The sequence below is a fragment of the Neophocaena asiaeorientalis genome, unplaced genomic scaffold, assembly GCF_003031525.2.
Source record: "Neophocaena asiaeorientalis asiaeorientalis breed wild unplaced genomic scaffold, Neophocaena_asiaeorientalis_V1.1 scaffold420, whole genome shotgun sequence".
Taxonomy (NCBI): Eukaryota; Metazoa; Chordata; class Mammalia; order Artiodactyla; family Phocoenidae; genus Neophocaena; species Neophocaena asiaeorientalis.
Window position 1 is genome coordinate 2,321,514 of NW_020172770.1, and position 16,224 is coordinate 2,337,737.

The 16,224-nt window shown below is 32.2% G+C and overlaps 1 protein-coding gene and 1 non-coding gene across 3 annotated transcripts in view; one reads left to right on the forward strand and one right to left on the reverse strand.

The window, feature by feature from the left end:
- The window catches only part of CADM2 (cell adhesion molecule 2), a 1,061,613-nt gene that overhangs the window by 802,840 nt on the left and 242,549 nt on the right, over nt 1-16,224 (reverse strand). The window lies entirely within an intron of this gene.
- Nucleotides 7,469-7,598, forward strand: LOC112396895 (small nucleolar RNA SNORA11). The gene has a single exon (XR_003002670.1). It is a non-coding gene; the product is annotated as a small nucleolar RNA SNORA11 (small nucleolar RNA).

The window sequence follows — 16,224 nt, forward strand, 5'->3', positions numbered from 1 at the left end:
GGTTGGGCCCTAATCCAATATAATTGGTGTCCTTATAAGAAAAGAAATTAGGATGGAGAAAACACACAGACCTGAGGATACAGTGAGAAAGTGGCTGTGTAATGCACAATGAGAGAAGCCTCAGAAGAAACCAAACCTGCCAACACTTTGATCTTGGACTTCTAGTATAAAGAACTGTGAAAAAATAAATTTCTACTCTTTAAGCAACTGAGTGCATGATATTTTGTTATGGCAACTCTAGCAGACTAATATATCAGAATTCCTCATGTATCTACCTATTAACAATAAGAAGGTTCAAGATGACATGAGGCTATATATCAAAAAACAAACAAACAAAAAACACCAACTCTTCCTTGTACTTAAAATATTTTTAAGAGGATTATGCAGAATGCTTACTATCTTCCAATTTTCCCTATATGAGCAGTATATGATAGTTAATACTGCTGTTAATGAGATGTAAAAATAAAGAACAGCAGTAGAAAGGGTTTCCTGAAGCATTTGATGGAGCTGCTCCTTTCTCTCTGCACCTGCTTAGTTAAGCTTTTTAAGCACAAGTCTATTTGTTACATAACTGGATAATGACTTAATTTGAACGAGTTAACAATTTCACACCTTCTAAGCATAAGGTGAATACTAAGTAAAATCACTAATCTAATATCCTCACATAGGTCACTTTTATTACCTATAATGGAACAATGAGATAAACTTGCACTTTCAAATTCAAACACTCGATTACTTGCACTAATGGAGGGGATAAGAACCATAGATAATCTGAGACAGTGTCATTTAGGCTTAGCTTTGGAATATGTTTTGTATTCTCATTCCTTCATGTTTGATAGTCTAAGGATCCACATCCTTTCAAATAATGAAGTTACAGTATTGAAAACAAACACCAGAATCTCTGAAGCCAACCACCATACATCTGTGCCTAAGATTTCTTTATAATGTACTCCTTGATGAGGAAGCAGGAAATAAATCCTGTAGGTTTTTAGAAAAGGGAATAAATCCTGTAAGTTTTTAAAATATGCCATTTATCAGGCCAGGCCACGGCCTGGGGAGGAGGATCCCCCATTATATTTCTATTGCCTAATCTCTGCCACTGCCAGTCTGAATTGATTTCTCAGCATCACAGTTACTGATCTGAGTTAAATATGGGAAAGGTCATTATTTCTTGAGACCCTAATGTTGTTTTCATCATTTTAATAGCACAAGTTACCTTACAGATTCATTATTAATGGTGGAAAATAATGAAGTGACTGCTTTTAAAGAGATAGACTGCATGATTATTTAAGTTACAGTGATAATAGGTAAAGGGCAACTGTACATCTCTGGTATAACAAATACAACATTCAGTTTCAGAACAGACCTTAAATTCCAACCCCACTATCTCCTCCATGGAGTGTCCATGGCAATCAAAATAAAATACATATCCTGTTTTCTCAATCCATGCTTAGAACTATGAATGGTTTCTCATTGCACTTAATAGAAAAACCAAACTTTTCTATGGCAAATTTCTACTTGATGTGACCCCTGACTACCAGCAAGCATTTGCTTTTAAACTTAACTAACATTTACTGAATACCCTAGGTTCCAGATTCCCAAAAATAAAAATATGAGTGAGACAGAAACCCTGACCCCATTATATTTTCCATACAGAATGGGGCAGATGAAAAATAAAGAAAGAATGACCATTCAAGAGAAAATATTTTAAGTGTACTAGTAGTTTCGAAGAAAAAAATTAAATTTTAAAGCTTTATGAAAGAGGTGGCCATAATGATTGCTCTAATAAGTGATGTAGGAACTTGATATTTATATATGGAGAGGGTAATTTAGTATAAAGGCACAATTTGAATAAGAGTGGTAAGACCAAAAAATTCAGTTGTCCAATTTGGCTAAAGCATAATAATAAATACTAGCATTGTATAAACAATACACTATATTTTCATTGATGAGATCATGTAATTTTCATACTAACCAAATAAATTAGATACTACTTCCAATTTATAGATTAGTAAACAGAATGAAGTGGAAAAGATCTGAGTGACCTATTATTACAGATCTTCCAGGAAGCAGATGCTGAGAAATGACTACACATGCAAGAGATTTATGAGAGAAATCTCATAAATCTCATAACCGCCTGTGTCGGCTAAAGAGGTGGGGGCCACTAGAATCTGGGACTGTCAGATTGTGAAACAGGCCTACCCTGAGTGAAGGAGAGAAGGAAGGAAGAAAAATCGAATGGAAGCATTTTAAAATGCAATGAAATGTCAAGGAAACTTTAGCAAGGCCATCTGGTATTCTTCAAGAGAATCACCATCAGAGGAGTCATATGTCTTTCCAGAATGGACCTGTCTTATCCCTGCCATATTCAGTCATTTGTTGGGAGCATCCAATGGGAAATGGTGCTTCAACACCAACCACAGTGATGGGTTTCAGTGTACAGAACCTGGGGTCATAGGTCAATTAATTCCTGCAGACATCTGAAAGGAGTATTCTCAAGGTCACTACAGTAACAAACCCAACAAGGCACTGAACTGATATTCCAACCAAGTCTATGAAATGATCTTAACCAAAGTACAAGAAACACACACACATACAAATAGCATTATGTGTACATTTTTCTCTCATGGACTAAGTCCTTCAATAATCATTTGGCCTCTAAATATTTTATTTTACCATTAATTTAGCCATGATAAAATGTTGATTTCTTATTAAATTCTCTTCATCTTAGATTGCATTTACTAAGATTCTATATTTTTGATTCCTGAATATTTTCAAACAGTAACAGAATTTCAGGTTTCAGAAGCCTAGATTGATATAGAGGTCAATTAGTCCAACCCACTCATGTTACAGATGAGCTAATTCAGGCCATGAGAGACTTCATGCCTTCCTCTGAATCACTAAAAGAATTAGCGACAGATGGGATTGAGTGCAGATGTCCTGACTCCTGTTCACAGTGGTTATTACCACTTACCATTACTTTTTCCTCCCATCTCTCTTCTTTTATTGTTTTACTTTCCTTATATGTAATTACTTCTATCATGATATCCTTATAAATTCATTTATCATGCCCTGCTTACTATTACATAAGAGCTAGTATCCTTAAAGATATAGCATAAATTCCATAGTACTCTTCAATTTTCAGAGTGTTCATAACTACTAGCTCATGTAGTTTTCGTGTTTTTTTTGTTTTAGTTATTGTTTGTTTCTCTCTTTGTCTAACAACTACGAGAAATTAAATTGAGTGAAAGCAATTTGATATATGACAATTAGCTTTATTTATTTTTTTCATTTTTGGGGCCAATCCAAATACTAATGAAACATGTCATCTGAATTTGGTCTCAACTGTGCTAAATGAGTAAGTGCTAAGGAGATGGAGATTAATAGCAGCAGTTTTTTGTTTTCTTTCTATTTGGCTTGCTCATGTCTGTTTCAGAGACTAGTTTCAGTAAACCATGGATGTAAATAAAACTGCATGAAATTGCTACTATTCAACCACTTTGAACCTATAAGACTGGCAATTTCATGTATTTCAGCTTAATAGATTCCTGTCTTGAACATTTGGAATATTGAAACATTTGGGAAAAGTTTATTGGAAGGAAATATTTCAGTTATTAAATTCACAGAACACCAAAATCACATAAGTCTATAGAGGATTCCTCATCCAATTCTTTACTCCAGGCATGAACTCTACAGTCTTCCATGTAACTTGTGTCATCTGCTCACAGCTAACAAGAGCAGTACATTTTAATTTCAGACAGTTATAATTTTCAGGGAATTCTATCTCATATTGAATTTCCTAAGAACTTTACCCACTGATTTTAGTTATTTCTTGTGCCTATAAACTCAGGTTAGAGTATCATCCACAGGACAATGAATTCAATATTTTGTTTTTTAAAAACCCATATTTTTCCTAACCAACATCTTCTTCTTAAATTTGAACTTCCCAGTAACCCTGATCATTCTCCTCATGCTATAAAGTTCTCTCACATCCTGGTCATTGTCTTACGGGTGCCCCAGCTTATCAATATCTCCCTCAAAATATGGGTCCAATGACTGAACACAGTATTCCAGATATGATTTTACCTGAGGAGATTTAAATTTAATATGATTCTTACTTCCTTGGCACAGTCAATATAGCCAATAATTGTTATCATCAAATTACAAACATAAACCCTAAATGTCTAACTAGTCAGACACTGAGATGCTTCCAAGGATCTGAACTGTCTGTTTGAAATTACAGTCATAGAAAGGATTTATTTTTTCACTTTCTATTTAAATGTGTTGGCGTTGACAGACTATATCACATTTAGACAGTGCTGTAGAATGCGGAGTATATTGGTCTTTGTCTATATCCTGAGGAAACATGTCACCAAATTCCCCACCAAAAATTATTTTATATTAGAGACCACGCCATGAATATCATCATCAAAATTGGAACTAATTGGCACTTTTCTCAGTTGAAACCTCAGAAACTAAAAAAGACCTAGAGATTGCCTGAGGCTCATAGGTAACATCTTAAAAAAAAAATTTGTTGGAATATCTATATGGATTTCTAGTGTGTTTCACTAGAGGTGTGGAAAATAAGTTTAACAACTTATTAATTAAAATTCATGACTAATTAAACCAATAAATATAAGACAATGTTTATTTCATCAGTCTCTATTATAATTGTTAATATTTCAATTACTGATAATACTACTTCATATGCATACCTACTTATTCTAAAGTCTATGGAGCTTAAGATAAATTTAAAAGAATTAATTTGCCTCAAATTGTATACAGTTTTATTACAATAATATCATGTCTCTCCTCCATTGTAATCCCAGCCACTAAAACATACTTAGCCAATACACTCTTTCTTTAACTGACAAGTGTATAATGTTTTTCTAGTGGAAAACAGTTTCTTTATACAGGTGAGGCTGTGAACAGTAGTTGTTTTGGTATCATGCAGGTTATAAGAATAATTTTTTTAAATCAATATCAAGGTCACTATGTAGCATATAACCAATTGTATTCACTTTTTTGACTAATGACTACAATTTTCTTTCACAGTAGCATAACAGAGCAATGAAGTTGCTTTAAAGGCAATTGTATTAGCTCTCTTTGACATATACATTGAAAGAGGATACCAGGGTTTTTATATAAAAATAATGCATATTTAGGCAGAGTTGATGGCTACTTTTAAAGTGACAGTTACCTTAAATTACTATTGGTATCACTGTGATATAGCAAGTGTAGTTCTGTTTTGAACTGAACAGTTTTGAAGTAAACATTTTAGGTTATGACAAGGTCAGTTTAGTTTTGGAGTCTGTCTCCAAGGGCATTACATTCAGGAGTGGCTGAGTTTCTCAATCCATTAAATTTTACTAAAAAATAAATAAATAAAATAAAAAAACAAAGTAGAGCAACACAACAAAGCTCTCTGATTGGGAAACAATGTTTCTGCCTCATGTAAATGCATGCATTGTTTACATTTGGAGTGTTATACAGTACTATTCCTTTCTTCTTTCCTGATACCTTATCATTCTTTTGATCAGCAATTCAAAACCACTAAGATGATACCTACTATGCATTCTACCTTCTCTTTCAAATTGTTCTTGGAATAAATATTTAAGGTATGTATACAGTAATCTTTCATTTTACACAATTGTCTTCATAATATTCAAGTTGATCATTTCTTGTAACCTTTTAAATTTTTTTAATCTCATTTTTTGTAAGTTTCAACTAGGAGATAAGGTACACTCAGTTTCATTGACGGCTACTCAGGGTAACTAGTTTATATGCCTATGTTTTCAATAGTAATTCAAAATACTATTTTAAAATTTATTTAAATACCAGACTGATGGCCTCTGCACTGGGGATGTGGTCCTGAAAATAGGGGAGCAAGTTTCATCAGAAATGTTGAGTCATTACAGTTTGGTTCCCTGCTCATGCGTGCTAGGGATCTTTTACAACCATTTAAACAATTGAGGAGCTTGGGATAATGTGTTTTTTCTTCTCTAAATTATTTTTAGATTGATCTAATAGTAGATTTGGCTAAGGGTGGAATATGACTCACTTCCAAGTGACCTCTCATCTACATCAAGCTAGCATACAATTTCCATTTTTACAATTATTCTTAAAAAACATTACATTTTGCATAAGCTAACACTTTATTTCATAAACCAACTATTATATTACAAATAAAATAAAATGTTATTATAAATGACCAAAGACATGAGAAAAGCCATTTATTGCAAAAAACATTTTGTTTTGATAGAAACATTTTTTTAAGTTTGATTTATAGATATACAGCTGAATGCCTGATTTCTAAATATACAGCAAAGTTCTCTAAAGAGGGAAAATAAACTGGACCAAAATTTTAAATTACGGAAATATTTAAGTAAGTATAATTTCTTATCATTGATTGAAACATCTGAAAATTAAATAACACTATTTTCATTATATTTAAAGATTTTTTTTCAATTTCCACTTATACTTGTCATGGTACTTAAACTCTATTCCTTATTTTCCTGAAAACTGAGAATGAGACAGTCTACTATAATTTGAAAGTATTATATTTACAAGGACAAAGATAACATTAAATAGCCAAAAATGATTCCTTAAATGTCTATAATTTTGCTGTTTTAATTTATTTTTAAAAATTACTATCATTATGTTGGTATTAAGTGTTATAATATTTTCATGCAGGGAAAGACTGTTTCTATTTATAAGAAAAGCCCCACAGATTAATATGTAAATATAGGTGAGCTGGCATTAATATTTTCTAAAACAATTCCACTTTCAATTGCAAATTATAATAAAATTGGTTTTAGTTCTAAATAGATTCTATTTAACTTGCTTTGTGTGTCTCTGTATTAAACATCCTTACATGTTGAAGTGCTCATATCCTTCATCTCTTACTGTGTTTTACATGAATCTATGACATACATTTTCTAATTCTTTTCTACTTTGATTTCAATTCCAGCCCTGTATAAATGAAATTGACTATGTTTATTTTAGGGCTCTGTCAAATAAATATCAGCAAACAATTATTTTATAATTTTATGTTAATTCTATGACAAGTATAAAATAAAGACATACATAGGCAAATGAATACTCTTCCATATGAGCCATTTTGTGTAGTATTTTCTAAGCACTCTGAACTTTAATGAACAATCATTCAATATTTTATATGAATATACTTTAATTTTTCATTCAGTTTATTTAAGAATCTAAATATATATAATTATAAGGAAGAACACACTGTCACTTAATTAAATTATATATATTCCTTCAAGGAAAAAATGAGATTAGATAATGCAAATAATAGACATATCAATGTAAATTTTGAGAACAAGTACAAAAAATTCTCTTTATAATAAACATCTCATCAATATTTTTATTAACTTCTGTTGTATTTTCCTCCCTTCTATAAGAAGAGTATTTATTTATTATAGTTGGCTACCCTATTAAAAATTATCTCAGGGTGTGCTCAGAGCAGGGAGTCTGAAGAAATGGCTTGTCTGTTTACAACACACCCAAAAGGAATCTGGGTTCATTGTGACAAGGGGCACAAAGCTTGTGGTCTTCCTATGAACAAATACCCAACACATATCCCCCTGCACCTCCACGTGGCTGCTGGGCAGGACTCAGTACTGGAAGGAAAGCTACAGTATTTAGTGGGGGAGTTTGCCACCTAGAGCCTGTCCAGTCCACGTGTGGGTGGGCCATGGGTGGTCTTATAGGCACAAAGGCTTTGAACCCCTCTCTTCAAGGAAAAAGGAAAAATAGATTCCAACTATATACCATTCTAGAAAAGGCAAAACAATGGTGACAATAAAAAGATCAATGGTTGCCAGGAGTTTGAGGGGAAAGGGGAAATGAATACATAGAGTACAGAAGTTTTTATGAGCAGTGAAAATACTTTGTATGACATTATAATGATTTTATGTCATCATACTTTTGTCCAAACCCATAGAACATGCAACACTATTCACTCCATAAAGTGAACCCTAAGATGAACTAGGGACTTTGGTGATTATGATGTGTCAGTTCAGTTCAGCCTTGGTTTAAAAAAAAAAAGTCTTAAAAAGAATTAACACTCAAGGTAGACATTTTTGGCAAAACTTTTTTTTCGCTTTTATATATGTATACATATTATATGTGTGTGTTTGTTGGATTGTGATGTAAAATGTACTTTTTAGATTTAAAAAGTTTGCAGGCTACTGTAGTTATACTGGCAAATAAAAGCACAGGTTAATCTCAAAAAACTTATCTCTGCATCATACAATGATACAAATAGCTAAAATTCTATAAATAATTATAAACACCACCTTTATAGTGGGATAACTAATTAATCAACCTTTTTTGAAGGGAAATTTGTAAAATTTCCTTTATATGCTTTTGTTACGAAGATGTTGAATGAGGCATCAACCAGAACAATGATATAGTTACTGAACACTGGGATTGATGAGCTGATATTTGGTAACGTTTTGTCAATCTGAATTACCAGGTTTATTGTATCAAAGCCTTTGACGTTCTGGGCCATCTTACCTATGATCTCTGAATTTATAGTGATAATATAATCATTCCTCATAAATTAATCTCTATATGGGCAATATGCAAACTATGCATGAGTGCATTAAATCTCATTTAAAAATAAAAGGCTTACATAAATCACTTTAAAATATATTCATAGTCTAAGACTCCAAAGTAATTTATAAATATATTCTTTATAATTTGGGGAAATATTTTCCCATTGAAATAATATTATAGAAATGTAGTGATGATTTCAGATATAGCTATTTAAATTCTGCTAATGTCTCTAAGATATAGAACCTAGTGTGTATACACACACACACACACACACACACACACACACATTCTATGATTTTATGAAAAGCTTTCAGAGTTCCACTTTAAGAAGTCAATTCACAGGTGGAAGATAATCTCTTTCCTCTCACCACCCACTCAAGAAAAATTAGGTGGCATCATCACCAAGCTATTGTAAGTAACAAGTTCTAACCTCTCTATGAAAGACGTATCCCAAAGAGAGATGCACAAGTCTATGGTTTTCTGAAAAGCTTAAGTATCTAAATAGATGTAGGGGAAAAAAAGAAAGGAAAGATCATTTCAGTTTCAAGATGATTCATAATAAAAACTTCCCTAGTATTTAATGGAATATAAATTGAAACACGCCCCCATAGTTCTCGAGATTTGTCTTGCATTTAATTTCCTTTTATCCCTGCAATCTCTTTAGCAGGAAAGGTAGCTCTTATGTGTCCAGTCCAATAGAGGCAGCATGAGTTCTCTTTAATTTACTGCATCATATTAACTTACTTGCTATTTTGACACTTTTAGTGGGTTTTTTGTTGTTGCTGTTGTTGGTTTTATTTGGTTGCACTGGGTCTTAGCTGCGGCAGGCGGGCTCCTTAGTTGTGACTCGTTCTACTTTTAGGGGGATGTAGTCATTTTGATGTGTATGGATTCAGCAAAGAATCTGGCAACATGTCTGAGAAAGCCTTGCGTGTAAGATGAAGAAATATAGCCTGAAAGTGAAGAAAACTGACTCGATTGATAGGCTTAACGCAAATGACTAAGCTGGAGGACAGTCTAATTAAGGGGCAACACCAATGTCAAACTGGGGAGAGTAGCTACAAGACCAGAAAATGCTGTTCTCTTTAACATATTAATTAGTAATTAAGTGTCTTCACTTTATTAGTTAAAGAAAAAAACACTGTTCTTTATGATATTTGATAAAAAATTATGCTAGAAGTGATTGGCAAAATGCCAAAAGACCAAAGTCCATAAAGGTCTCAACAGATTTATATGATCATCCAAATAAATTAAAATGAAGTAACTGATGCTTCTTATGACTTAATAGCACCAAAGTATCTCTTTTCTTTGAAAACTTCTAAAATAGCATTATGGCAGTATCAGACGTTTCACATCTGATATTTCCCTTCAATTTCTATTTCTCTTCCACATTTCTGTGACCTTCAGGAGTGAGAGATGGTAAAAAAAAAAATATATATATTAGAATCATCCCAATAACTATGATGTGTTGCTGGATATTTCATGTTCATTTTTCTTCTCTCTGTCATTTTGTGTTTTATCTTCTATAAGCTTATCAATTATATTTTTCACTCAAAATTGCTTAAGATTAGAGAGTCTCTGTCCATGATCTGCTCAAAGATTTTGGACAGTACAGAGTTGGCACTATTCTAAATTAAGTCAAGTTAGTTCGTTTTCAGACTAATGGAAAGTGAATGTAGTGTGCAACAGTATTTCAATTAAGCCACTTTTTTTGGTACAGATGCCTGAAGAAACCCAATTTTTGATTGAGCAATAGAAATAAATGCACTTGTGGTTTGAGCAATAGAAATAAATGCATTTGTGATTCTTTTTTTAAATCTTTTATTTATTTATTTATTTTACCATTTTTATTGGAGTATAACTGCTTTACCACTTGTGATTCTTGATGCTTTATTTTCAGACTATAAAGTCAAATTGGTAGGAGGAGGGTGATGGGAGTACACATCAATGCATTTTAAAAATTACTGTATATCATTAGTTTTTTCCACATAAATTTGAGAAACAACCCTTATAGAGATATTTAGGTACATATATAGAAAAGCCTGTGCTTTCTCGAGAATTCTAAGGGCCAATCCTATTTTTGTTGCTGAGTTTCTTTTTGATCTTGGGAAATCAAGTTAACCATTCAGGACTTCAGTTACTTTATCTGAAAACAGATAAAATATCTTCCTCATAGGACTTTTATTGGGAAAAGTAAATGCACACAAAACACCTAGCATATTGCTTGCCTGAATGACTTGATAAATGTTTGTTTTCTTCCCCAAATCTGAACCAATATATTTAGGAGACTATGTACTTGAGTTACCTGAAATCATAGGCATTAAATATCATTTTAAAGAATAAATTATTCATACTACACATATATTTGACTCAGTTTGTAATATTTGGAGAAAAAAATCAAAACATCTTTATTTTCTTTAGACCTCATCAAGAAAAAAGAGCTCTGTACAGGCATAAGTTTCCTAAAACCAAAGTGTTGCATTTTTTTTCTATGTTTACAACTTTCAGAAAGATTAATCTATTTAATATGTTCAAGGTCCAAAAGAATATTTAAAAATACATGGCATAAATATGTAACACAGGTTTGGGTTGTGTTAGGATGAATACCAGAGAGTGTTTTCTCTCTGATTGGGAACAGTATTTCTTATCTGGAGTGACATCAGGTGACACCCGTGAATGTTATTTTTAAATCATTGGATATGCTTGTTGTTCCAACTGCACCAGCACCTGGTGAAATATGCAGCTGAGGGGACTTGGCAATTTTAAAATAAGTGAATCAGAGCTTATTTTTAATTTCAATTTCAAATGCTATAATCACCTGTATTTAATATTAGCCATATTTAGACAAGCTGCCTGTCTCCACTTAAACGTATCCTCTTTACCTCTGTCATTCTGCAAGCCAACGTTTTAACTGCTTTCTTTCAATATGTAGATTTATCTTCTCCCATGGCTGGGTTGTCATTAAAACTGTCACAAACTAATTATTTATGTATACCTATTTATTATTAAACCAGTAAAATCTTCACCCTCACTGACTGCCTTTCTCCCAGGTCACCTTGTGAGCAAAACTTTGCATTTTTCAATTCACTGTTGGTTTCCCATCCATCTCTGTGTATATTAAAGCTGCTCTACTTTCCTTATGGCAAGTTTTATCTGACTAAGTCATATGCCTTCCAGTATTGCTACCCTTTTGTTATAGTCTTACCATTGTACTTTTATTAAAACATTTCTAGTAACAGCACATAAAAGGGTGTTATAACAAAGTATCCCTAAATCACGAAATTAAATTTGAGTTTTGTAATATCTGTGAATTGACCTAGAGCCTGGAAAATTTAGGTCATACATAGAAGGAAAACTCAAAACTCAAGCATATCAATAATGTGAAAAGTGCAAGGCAAATCACTCTTTTTTAAGGTGCTAATATTTAGTGCCTTTGGATGACATTTGAGTCATCATACAGTGCTAGAGTTTAGACTTTATATAAGGCATTCTGTGTTAGGCATTGTCAGGGCAGCAAGGATGAAAAAAACAATCTTTACTCTTATAAGGGACTTATAGTCTATTAGAGGAACTGCATGTGTATCTAACTACAGTAAAGGTTAATGATAACAAAAGAAGTATGTGAAACAAAGAGGGGAGAAAAGGAGAGAGTTTTCTTATGTCCTGATTTTTTTAAGTCCTTCCAAGAACTATAGTTTATTAACTTGTCAGGGTGAGCTTATAATAACTACAATAAACCAAATGTTCATCAAATTGAATTAGATTCAAATTAAAATTTGGTTGTTTTTCTTATTTTGAAGAGACTCTATAATTCATGCTCTTAACTGAACTTAAACATCTTCATTTCTTTTGCACCTACTTTAAATCATATTCCTTATTCTTTTTCAGTCCCCATTAAAGCAGTAAGATACATTGATTAGCAGAAATGTTTAGGTATACATTATAATTTTGAATTTTGAATGATAATTTTGAACTTTAAGATTGATGGATGCTAAAGAATAGTAGCGAAGTTTGGAGTTTTCTTGGAAAAATGATTATCCCACACAGCTGATATAAAATAAAACAGAAAGACACAAGAAGAATTTCTAGATATCAAACATACGCATCCAAAATGTAATGTTTTACTTGAATAAAAATACACATCTTATAAAAGGTAATGTCAGTTACCCAATATATAAAGCAGAAATCTCTCTAAAAAATGAAAATAAATATTCAGAGGAGGAAGCAAACCACCAGAGATGGCCCATTCATGTATCCATATCCTGAGAGATTTGCAACAGACAGTTTGGATTGATATCATTGGGGATAAAAAGACTTATCCTCACAAAGGAAATAAGAGCCAACATTTATCATTCTGACAAAAGGTCATGGGTTTGCTTTAAAACATGTTTCATGCAAATATTTAAACATATGGCCTGTAACCTCTCAATTTTGAAATAACTTGTTGTTTAATAGTAAAATAATTATTTGTAAGCATTTTGTGTGTGTGTGTGTGTGTGTGTGTGTGTGTGTCTATTTTTCTAAGTGTCTGATTCTGCCTAGTAAACCATTCTCTATAGTGTCTTTTCTTTGTAGCGTCTTAAAGATTATTTTCCTAGAGGAGGTCAAGACAGTAATTGAATTCCATTTCAAATATTAAGATTGTGAAGTTAATTAAAAATACTTCTAACCCAAGATCTTTCTTTTTCTTAGCAATTTAATATTATTTATAATCTTCAATAGTTTATTCTTCATAAGACCTAAAAAGTTTGAACTGTCTTGGGGCTTCCCTGGTGGTGCAGTGGCTGAGGGTCTGCCTGCCGATGCAGGGGACACGGGTTCGTGCCCCGGTCCGGGAGGATCCCACATGCCGCGGAGCGGCTGGGCCCGTGAGCCATGGCCGCTGAGCCTGCGCGTCCGGAGCCTGTGCTCCGCAACGGGAGAGGCCACAACAGTGAGAGGCCCGCGTACCGCAAAAAAAAAAAAAAAAAAAAAAAAAAAATATGAACTGTCTCTTTTACATAAAATCAAAGCAGGTATAAAATAGATGAGATTAAATTGAAAATTTATAACTGGAAAAAGGATAATGAAAAAAGCTTAGCTTTTGAAAGAAATCTTAACTAATTTATCGTGACAGGCTGAAAAAAGTCACTTAAATCAGTTTATAAAATGACCTAAATTCTTCTACTGTGACTTGATTGTATGATTTGACAAGTTAAGATTTCACATATAATAAAATAATGACTTCAGAGATCGAATATCTCAGTGTCTGTTTTGACAGATGAATAAAATTAGGTTAAGAAAAATTAAATTTTATCATAAATAACAACAAAACTAAACAAATTTGGGCAACAGGTAAGTGCCAAAACTGGAAAATAGATTATGGGACTTGAAATCCAGAACTCTTTGAAGATAAAACGTTGGGATTCCAGTGTTGTGTTTTCCTGGCCTTCGTAAAGTAGTTTTTGTTGGTCTGTTATTGTTTATTTTAGGTTATTTTTCAATAATCTTAAACTACTTCTCAAAGAAAAATAAAATATGATGAAAATTAAAGGTCACAGGAATCACAACAAGATTTGTCTAAAGATGTGAAAGGAACATCCCAGGCTCAATATTCAGAAGGTTATCTTAATTTGAGTTCAAAATCAAATATTAATATAGTGTGTTTTTCAACCTCTTACCTTTTCCTTTTAAATTTGGAGGATATCACAAATATATTGTAATTGGAAAATAGAAAAGTTTTCTATAATATTTTATTGACATCAAGTTATTTTTATAAGTTACCTGTGATCTAGTCTATTTACTATCCTATTCAAAATTATTTTTATTTTCTCTCTAAACACAGTTTGGTTTCTAGGTGTAAAATGATGACATATTATTTCTTTCTTTTTTACATAATTTAGAACCTCCAGATCTCAATGGAAAGATTTTAATGTAAATTTCTACACAGATACTATACAAATACACAGCTTCTGGAGAAAAATCTAACAGAAATAGCATTATATAAAATTTTGTAGTAATGTTTATTTATGGACACAGATATATATATATACACATATATGTATATATATACATATATATACTATATGTATACATATAATTTAATTGTATTAACAGACTTTATAAAGTATAGTTAAAAGAGTGTTTAAAGGGATACATTTATATTATCTGAAAGAGCTATGATTTTGATCATTGATAAATTAGTTATTAAGTGCAAAACCATTTAATGAAATTTTTAATTTTATTTTCAAAAGTTACTTTCTGTCATTTGTTATGAACTTATTTCATTTCTTAATTTAAATGTCCCTATAACTTTCTTCTGCCAAAAGAAGAGTCTTAGTCCAAACTCTTTCATGGTACCTTCACATTTTTGTTGAGCTCTGAAGATACTAGGATAAAATTTTCTATGCATATACATAATCGAAACTCCTAGCACAATGTCAAGCACAGGTACTTAATTTGTGTATTAAATTATTGATATCAGTTCAATTTGGTGCCATGAATATTTTTTGAGCATTGTGCTAGATGTTGTGGGGAATATTTTTTAAGTTGTTTTAGTCTAAGAGGAAGTCAGAAAGTTAAAAAAAATAATTAGAGCAAGATGCAGTTATGGAAGTGACATAAGGTAACTAAATATAGAGAGAAAGGAGGGATTAATACTTCTGTGGTGGTAAGAGCAAGTTTCATGCAAGAGAAGAAACTTAAGTGTTAAAGCCAAATAGGATGTCACTGGCACTATTATGGAAAGAAAATTATTTATAACGGTTCCATGTTACTGCAGTGTAGACTGTGACTGGTAGAGTAGCAAGGTGCATATGATTAATTAGCAAATAATTAAATAGGCACTTATTTTATTTCTACAATAATCCGGTATTGCATCAATACCAGCATTTTATTGTCAAATGTCAATGAGAGTATCAAAACTTCTAATAGATATTTCTAATTTTAGAAGCATTATCCTTTCGTTCATTATTCATTATGCCTGCTATTAAATGAAAATTGGAAAAATGTGTTTTAAATAGGCTGTAAAAGATACTTTTATTGACAACTTCATATTAAGTAGAGGGAATGGTATTTGTTTAACAGACTAAAAGGTCTAAACTAGTAAATACAGCTAATAATTTATAGAACCCATTTTACTTGGGTAGAGCTAATAGGAATTATTAATGCCAACAGTTGAAACTTCGTAGTATAAAACATGCTATGAGAGAAAAATGTGTAAAATTTTATTAAATTTATTTCCAGAATCCCTTATATGTGGAATCTAAAAAAGGGTACAGGATGTCCCTGGTGGCACAGTGGTTGAGAATCTGCCTGCCAATGCAGGGGACACGGGTTCGAGCCCTGATCTGGGAAGATCCCACATGCCGTAGAGCAACTAAGCCCCTGTGCCACAACTACTGAGCCTGCACTCTAGAGTCCACGAGCCACAACTACTGAATATCAAAACTTCTAATAGATATTTCTAATTTTAGAAGCATTATCCTTTCGTTCATTATTCATTATGCCTGCTATTAAATGAAAATTGGAAAAATGTGTTTTAAATAGGCTGTAAAAGATACTTTTATTGACAACTTCATATTAAGTAGAGGGAATGGTATTTGTTTAACAGACTAAAAGGTCTAAACTAGTAAATACAGCTAATAATTTATAGAACCCATTTTA